General features: G+C 41.9%; 1 protein-coding gene across 1 annotated transcript in view; it reads left to right on the top strand.

Moving 5' to 3' along the window:
• LOC110515486 (E3 ubiquitin/ISG15 ligase TRIM25-like) overlaps positions 1 to 9527 on the top strand; it is a 174395-nt gene that overhangs the window by 1405 nt on the left and 163463 nt on the right. The window lies entirely within an intron of this gene.

Genomic DNA, 9527 nt, shown 5'->3' with positions numbered 1-9527 from the left:
AATAGTTTTCCTTTGTTATTTATTCCAAGGTGTGTCTTTAACTTGTAAATGTATTGTGTGGAGGTGAGCTAGTGGTGTGGCTGATAGAATAGAATGAAAAGGGAGGAGGGGAGGAAGAGGGGAGGAGTGAAGGGCTGTTCAAGAAACCAGATGAGGAAGAGGAAGATGTTCAGGGGAATTACTGTCTCTGTTCCAAATGGTTCCCTATTCCCTACGTAGTGCACTACGCTGCTTCTGACCAGGTCTAATGTAGTGTTCTACGTAGGGAATAGGGTGTAGATTTATTACAATATCATGCTTTAGTGTTTGGCACAACAATATATTGGATCCCCCCCCCCCCACTTCCTGTCTGTCATCCCCCAGTTCTGTTAAGACTTCCTCTCATTGAACTGGGTCTCATTCTAAATGGTCACTTTGTATTGATAGTCCATACTGGTCTTTACTATGGTTCTACATACAGTACCTGTATTGATAGTCCATACTGGTCTTTACTATGGTTCTACATACAGTATCTGTATTGATAGTCCATACTGGTCTTTACTATGGTTCTACATACAGTACCTGTATTGATAGTCCATACTGGTCTTTACTATGGTTCTACATACAGTACCTGTATTGATAGTCCATACTGGTCTTTACTATGGTTCTACATACAGTATCTGTATTGATAGTCCATACTGGTCTTTACTATGGTTCTACATACAGTACCTGTATTGATAGTCCATACTGGTCTTTACTATGGTTCTACATACAGTATCTGTATTGATAGTCCATACTGGTCTTTACTATGGTTCTACATACAGTACCTGTATTGATAGTCCATACTGGTCTTTACTATGGTTCTACATACAGTATCTGTATTGATAGTCCATACTGGTCTTTACTATGGTTCTACATACAGTACCTGTATTGATAGTCCATACTGGTCTTTACTATGGTTCTACATACAGTATCTGTATTGATAGTCCATACTGGTCTTTACTATGGTTCTACATACAGTATCTGTATTGATAGTCCATACTGGTCTTTACTATGGTTACTATACCAGCTCCTTCCTGGCCTCCAGAGAAAAACAAGCCTGATGCCAGTAATGTACATCATACCAGCTCCTTCCTGGCCTCCAGAGAAAAACAAGCCTGATGCCAGTAATGTACATCATACCAGCTCCTTCCTGGCCTCCAGAGAAAAACAAGCCTCATGCCGGTAATAAAAACCTATTCTCAGCTTGAGCTTCCTGATCAAGTTCTCCACATGAACAGTGAAGCTCAGCTTGTCATCAACCCACTCACCCAAATAGTTGTACACTTTGACTTGCTGTATAGTGTGTCCAGCCATTGTAGCAATGACATGATTAGTAACATGCCTGGCATCTGAAATTCAGAACCAGCTTCAAATCATTCAGATTCAGTTGTATGATGTTAAATGCTCTTTGGGCATTTTCAAAAGATAAAGATAACCTACTACCACTTGAATACAGAACAGTATCATCTGTATAAAAATGAACATCCGCTGTTTCATTAAGATCCCCAGTGTTGTTGATATACTGTACAGTGTCCAGATCTAAAGCCTGCATTAAATAAGTTGTTTTCTTGCCTTTAGCTAACTAAGGACTCCAGGACTCCAGGACCTACTAACTAAGGACTCCAGGACTCCAGGACCTACTAACTAAGGACTCCAGGACTCCAGGACCTACTAACTAAGGACTCCAGGACCTACTAACTAAGGACTCCAGGACCTACTAACTAAGGACTCCAGGACTCCAGGACCTACTAACTAAGGACTCCAGGACCTTTGACAGAACAGACGGTTTTGATTTGGGACGATAGTTGTCAAGTAGTGAAGGGTCTCCACCTTTCAGGAGAGGCAGTACAAAAGCAGATTTCCATAACTTGGGGATTTCCTGAACATCAAGCGTGAGTTTAGAAATATAGGGGGGAGCAATGATGTCAGCAGCAGGTGTAGGAAGCAGGGGTCTAGTTTCATCAGGGACAGGGGATTCTGTTCTATCAATTTATTTCAGGGATTTACACACTTCTGAAACAGAGAAGGATGAGAAGAACAACCTGGTGAAGGAGAGCACAGGGGTGTCAGGGATGAGAAGGAGAACCTGGTGAAGGAGAGCACAGGGGTGTCAGGGATGAGAAGGAGAACCTGGTGAAGGAGAGCACAGGGGTGTCAGGGATGAGAAGGAGAACCTGGTGAAGGAGAGCACAGGGGTGTCAGGGATGAGAAGGAGAACCTGGTGAAGGAGAGCACAGGGGTGTCAGGGATGAGAAGGAGAACCTGGTGAAGGAGAGCACAGGGGTGTCAGGGATGTGAAGGAGAACCTGGTGAAGGAGTGCACAGGGGTGTCAGGGATGAGAAGGAGAACCTGGTGAAGGAGAGCACAGGGGTGTCAGGGATGAGAAGGAGAACCTGGTGAAGGAGAGCACAGGGGGGGTTTAACATTTTGAAATAAACTGCCTGCATCTATAAAATGCTGATTCAAGGCCTTCAGAATGGAGGTTCTCTCAGTTACTACCTTGTGTCGACCAACAATAGTTTGGGAAGCTGTGAATCTTCTTTTCACTCCAAACCTTTCACTACTTGTCAGAATGTGGAGTGATTATTTAAATGATCTGAAGTAGATTTCAGGTAGTGGTCTGCTTTCACTTTTCAGATCAAAGCCACACCCATATTTCAGACGTTTAAAAGCCATCCAATCATCTGCTGAACCAGACCCTCTTGCTTTATCCCACATAGCATTTAGTTCCCTTATGATTGTAGTACGTTCCTCAGTAAACCAGGGATTCTCTCTGCCCTTCATCCTGAATTTATTTAAAGGGGCCTATTGCGTACATCCTGGAAAGCATTGTGGAAGTAAGAAAAGGCTAATTCAACATCAGGGATTCATTCCATTCTATTCCATTTACTTCTGGATACATCATGTAAAAAACCTGGAATATCAAACAGCTTCCTGTTTCTTTTCATAATGACACGTGGAGGATGTTTAGGAATTTGACCATCTCTCACACAGGCAATAGCACAGTGATCACTTATGTCATTTGCATAAATACCAGAAGCATTAAAACGATGAGGAGTTTTGGTTAATATCAAATCAATCAAAGAGGATTTCAGAGGAGACTTTATATTCAACCTCGTTACACTGTTGACAATCTGAGTGAGATTATAGGTATTGTATAGAATTTAGAGTTGATCAGAGCTAGATGTTAACCAGTCCTGATTCAGATCACCCATCAGGACAAACTCAGAGTTGACATGCTGTTGTAGCCGGTGTAACTCTGCGTTGTGTGTGGTTGATAGAGACTATAAACGTGGACTTTGGAGATCAGGTAGTTTTAATCAAGTAGAACTGACTCTCTGCATCCAAAAGGAAATAAAACATTTGTAGAGCCACATCTGTTCTGAGAATCGTCGCCTCTTTCTACAACAGATGCACAATAGGAGGGACTGGGATCATTCGAGGAGCTAGCCATCGTTCACACATACAATAGCCTGCTAATACCTTAGCTAGCTATTAACCACATGTTGAATTCAGAATGTTGAAATCATCCTAAAAAGTACAATTACAAGTGCATCTTAACAAGACAAACCACGTATTAGTAACCTCTAAATACACATCATTATTCATGAACAAAACACTGTGTGTATGACTTTGTACTTAAAAGAATCAAACTTTTCTGAAGACAGAAAAAGCGTGCCTACCTCTCTCAGTGCATCAAAATGATTTGAGCACGCCGGGCAAAACGTAAGTACACACTCCCCTTCTCCCAGGATGCAGGCATGCATAACAAATCAACACAACATATTGATATATGAACCAGGTGAAATTCACATAGTACTTTAACAACTGTTACACTGTGATAATCTGAAAATACAATCCAGAGAGCCAACAGTATCAGATGGTCTATAACAACAAGATACAACCATATTTAAACAGGAGTAGATGGTCTATAACAACAAGATACAACCATATTTAAACAGGAGTAGATGGTCTGTAACAACAAGATACAACCATATTTAAACAGTATCAGATGGTCTGTAACAACAAGATACAACCATATTTAAACAGTATCAGATGGTCTATAACAAGATACAACCATATTTAAACAGTATCAGATGGTCTATAACAAGATACAACCATATTTAAACAGTATCAGATGGTCTATAACAAGATACAACCATATTTAAACAGGAGTAGATGGTCTATAACAACAAGATACAACCATATTTAAACAGGAGCAGATGGTCCATAACAACAAGATACAACCATATTTAAACAGGAGCCAAGGTTAAGGTTCAAACACAGATATTCAACTTGCTGAGGTTGAGTAGAAGTCAGACGGCTGAGAACTTGTGTTTTACGTAAACAGCAACACCACCACCCTTAGATCGACCACCTGCACCAAAAACATTACAACCATTTACGCCAATATTTTTGTCTTTAATAGATTTTTGTAGCCAGGTTTCAGAAAGCATAAATACATCAGGGTGGGCAGGTTTTATCCATATATCCACATAATCATACTTCAGCAGCAGACTTATTACATTCACATGCAGAAACTTCAGGCCGCTCTGACTACTTCATTGGACAGGGGGAAGAATGTCAGGACCTGGGTCAGATTGCACATTTCCAGACAGTAGAAGCAGCAAGATAATGGCCAGTCTAGATGGAGGGTTCCAACATGTGGATTTATAGACAGCACTTGAAGGACAATCCATAGTCACCAGAATCTTTAACGCCACAACATTCAGGAGATGTGGAAAGTCCAGAGACACGGTTCAGTACCAAGAAAACAGTCCTGACATGTCAGAGCAAGAGTCCCATTTCTCCCATGTTGTTTGGGAGAAATGTGCATAGATCTCACGTGCAAGCGTGTGGTTTCTCCCAAAACTCGAGGGAGAAACAGTCACATATTTCCTCATTCACAGAGCAACGGGCTCTAAAAGTATCTCCAACATTGTGAAAGCCAAGGATAGACAGCAGCAACATGAACAGCAGCAACATGAACAACAGCAACATGATCAGTGTCGTGGTGAATCATTTCAAAATATAACACTTACAAGAACTTGTGAATTCAATATAGGCTTTTAATACAAACATATCAGGCTAGATGGTCCGCGGAACACACCCTTTTCCAGCACTGGCTCTGTCTTTATACACACACAGTATATGAGTCCCTTCCATATGTTAATGAAGTTACTTCCCTCAGGTCATCGGTCACCATTATCTTTCAGTCCAGACTTCCTGCTTGTTCATGCCTAATAACGCCTGAATCCGCTCTTGATTAGATTACAATGGTGGCAGGACCCTCTCGTGTCCTAAAATTAATATATGTCTATCTTACCCTAAGCACTTATGGCCTTTAACCTAAGCACTTATGTCCTTTACCTCTCTATCTAATCTTTATAATGGTGTCCTGCTCTTTCCATAATAGATAATATTTTTAAGTGTCACCTCCTCCTCTTTGCCCTAAGCCCTTATGCACAGTAAAGCACGTATGGCTTCGGCCATTATACTTATGTCTGTTTAATCTTTGGTTTCCTGTCCGCTTTCTGTTTGTGGTCTAATGTACACCTATCTTTGCTCAATAGTGTCATATCTGTCTCTATATGTAACAATAACTACAACAGCACTCAGAGACACAGGTCCTTACAGCCTCCAGACCTAGACTGTAGACCATCACATGAAGCACCCAGAGACACAGGTCCTTACAGCCTCCAGACCCAGACTGTAGACCCTCACATGAAGCACCCAGAGACACAGGTCCTTACAACCTCCAGACCCAGACTGTAGACCATCACATGAAGCACCCAGAGACACAGGTCCTTACAGCCTCCAGACCCAGACTGTAGACCATCACATGAAGCACCCAGAGACACAGGTCCTTACAGCCTCCAGACCCAGACTGTATACCATCACATGAAGCACTCAGAGACACAGGTCCTTACAGAGCAGGAAGAAACACGACTGGATCTCACAGGATCCATTCACTCCTTCCCACAAGGGGGGTAGGTTTATGACAGTCATAAATACCTCTTCCCCCCTTTTTCCTCTCTCTACCCTAATGATGTTACATTTGCAAACCCCTTGGTTAACATAGAGATTCTGGGAACATCAGAAGGTGGGGGGAAATGAACTATATTCTGGTAATCTGACCAATGGAACATATGTGGTGGTACTTAATGAATATGATGTCAGTTCGGTTGTCATCTGAGACATTCTCATCAATGATAAGATGACATAAACTCTACAGTGGAAAGTCTACACATCAGAGTTATCGGATTCACATGGAATTAATGTTCAATTTAAATGTTTGAATATTAAATTATTCGTGATGGGATGAAATGTTATTTTAGCTTCTAAAATGTGAGATTTGGGTTTTCATAAGAATAGGGCTGCTCAATCAGTGGCCCGCCCCTGTGAAGAGATGGGCTATAAAACTTTTCAAACACGCCCTCCTCTCCCTTCCTATATAAGCCCTTGACGACTATATAACCTCCTGTTCCAAAGATGTGAGGACGACGGTCCGATGTCAGAATGGTTCAGATAATAACTACAGAACGAAGCCAACATCAGCGTGAGCTTTGGTTGCAAATGGTATGAACTTTGAACTCTTATTCACTACAGAAGTGATACCTCCTAGCCGTTGAGTTAGCAACAGTAGCAGCAAACGCAGGTTAGGCAGGAACAGACAGAGTATCCCGTCTACCACACAACAACGTTACTACAACGTATTTAATTACCAGCAGAGACATTCTTCAAAGGACACAGGACTCGGTTGGGCAACACGGTCTTCCATCTACCACCAACCTACCGAAGCGCAGCTCAGAGTAAATATTTATTGCATTTTTCTTATTCAAATGGGCGGGAATTTAGAATGGATCAGATACTGTATTTCCGATAGCACAGCTTCTCCCTGTATCCCTCAGTCATCCCGCTCTTTCACTCAAACCCAGCCCCCCTCTCTTTGTGTAACCAGCTGTCATATCTGTTCCGCCCACTAGGGACGTTTTCCTTTATGACCTAATATGTAATCAAGGTATGATTCATTCTGTGTATGTGTGATTAATTAGGTATTTAGTAAATAAAGGGTTTGTGCAGATAACCAAGAATTTACAACTTTCAGATGAGACTGAATTAAGATGACGATTGATATTGACTGCTATTGATGTCAAATATTACTAGGTCTTTAAGAGTTTTTTCGGAAGATAACAGCTCTATAAATATTATTTTGTGGTGCCCGACTCTCTAGTTATTTACATGATTAGCTCAATCAGGTAATATTAATTACGGAGAAATCATTTTATAGAATAGCATGTCATATCACTTAATCCGGCATAGCCAAAGACACGACAAGTTGTTTAAGGACAGTGACATCAGAGCTATATACAATATAGGATATAAAAGATGGCATGTTTAGAGGGGTTGAACTCTGTATATGGCTCAGAGGGAGGTCAATCACTTTGTACCTTGACCTTAACACTGATAGCAGCAACAACAACCACAGCAGAGAAGTTGGCTGTGTCGACAGACAGACAGACAGACAGACAGACAGACAGACAGACAGACAGACAGACAGACAGTTTACTATGACTGGATGAAGGGATGCAGTGTTGAATGCTTCCTTTAGGTCTCCTGGTCTCTTGGGATATAAACTGTGAATACAGAGAGAGAGTCCTAACCATTCAATCAATGTACACAACACACAGTCATCATTAACACCATACTGAGTGGAGACTCTAATAATATAATACAATATAATATAATGACTATAATAGAATAAGGGTTTTGACATGAAAGCACAGCCAGATGTTTGGACTTTTTAGTCATTTAGCAGAAGCGAACTTTCAGTTACTGTCCCTAAACCACAAGGGAACATAGACAGAGGTTTCACCTAGTCAGCTCAGGGATTCAAACCAGCGACCTTTCAGTTACTGTCCCTAAACCACAAGGGAACATAGACAGAGGTTTCACCTAGTCAGCTCAGGGATTCAAACCAGCGACCTTTCAGTTACTGTCCCTAAACCACAAGGGAACATAGACAGAGGTTTCACCTAGTCAGCTCAGAGATTCAAACCAGCGACCTTTCAGTTACTGTCCCTAAACCACAAGGGAACATAGACAGAGGTTTCACCTAGTCAGCTCAGGGATTCGAACCAGCATCCTTTCAGTTACTGTCCCTAAACCACAAGGGTACATTGACAGATGTTTCACCTAGTCAGCTCAGGGATTCAAACAAGCGAACTTTCAGTTATTGTCCCTAAACCACAAGGGAACATAGCTAGACAGTCTCTAAACCACTAGGATACCTGTCACCTTGACAGTGTGTATCTAAACCACTAGGATACCAGTCACCTTGACAGTGTGTCTCTGTACCTCTCAGTCTCTAAACCACTAGGATACCTGTAATCTTGACAGTGTGTCTCTCTACTTCTCAGTCTCTAAACCACTAGGATACCTGTCACCTTGACAGTGTGTCTCTCTACCACTCAGTCTCTAAACCATTAGGATACCTGTCATCTTGACAGTGTGTCTCTATACTTCTCAGTCTCTAAACCACTAGGATACCTGTCATCTTGACAGTGTGTCTCTATACTTCTCAGTCTCTAAACCACTAGGATACCTGTCACCTTGACAGTGTGTCTCTCTACCACTCAGTCTCTAAACCATTAGGATACCTGTCATCTTGACAGTGTGTCTCTATACTTCTCAGTCTCTAAACCACTAGGATACCTGTCATCTTGACAGTGTGTCTCTATACTTCTCAGTCTCTAAACCACTAGGATACCTGTCACCTTGACAGTGTGTCTCTCTACCTCTCAGTCTCTAAACCACTAGGATACCTGTCACCTTGACAGTGTGTCTCTCTACCTCTCAGTCTCTAAACCACTAGGATACCTGTCACCTTGACAGTGTGTCTCTCTACCTCTCAGTCTCTGAAGACACCCAGCCATGGTTAGGATTATTAGAGAAGCATTTATTGCTGAAAGACAGTTTAATTTCATCTGGTTTCAGAAATAATGTATTGTATATGTTCATAACCCTGTCCACCTATAAGATGTGGGGGATCTGTATGACTAAGAAGAGACACAAAGAACTCTAAAACATCTTCTCTTTATAGTCCTAGATACTGTATGTCTAGGGTTACTGCTGAATGTAGTACCTCTAACCCTGATCCTAGACCTGTCAGTAATAACCACACGGTAATGTAAAGTATTACCTCATTCTCAATGATCAGTCAATACATACAGTATTCAGTAGACTTCTACCTCACTACACTCCACTACTAACCCCTCCCTCCCTCCCTCTAACCCCTCCCTCCCTCTAACCCCTACATACAGTATTCAGTAGACTTCTACCTCTCTGCACTCCTCCTTCTCTCGTTCTCTCCCTTTAACCCCTCCCTCTCTCTAACCCCTCCCTTTCTCTAACCCCTCCCTCTCTCTAACCCCTCCCTCCCTCTAACCCCTCCCTCCCTCTAACCCCTACATACAGTATTCAGTAGACTTCTACCTCTCTGCAC

This window comes from Oncorhynchus mykiss, unplaced genomic scaffold, assembly GCF_013265735.2.
Source record: "Oncorhynchus mykiss isolate Arlee unplaced genomic scaffold, USDA_OmykA_1.1 un_scaffold_121, whole genome shotgun sequence".
Classification (NCBI taxonomy): domain Eukaryota; kingdom Metazoa; phylum Chordata; class Actinopteri; order Salmoniformes; family Salmonidae; genus Oncorhynchus; species Oncorhynchus mykiss.
Note: the sequence above shows the minus strand (reverse complement) of the source record. Positions and strands in the feature narration are given on the sequence as shown.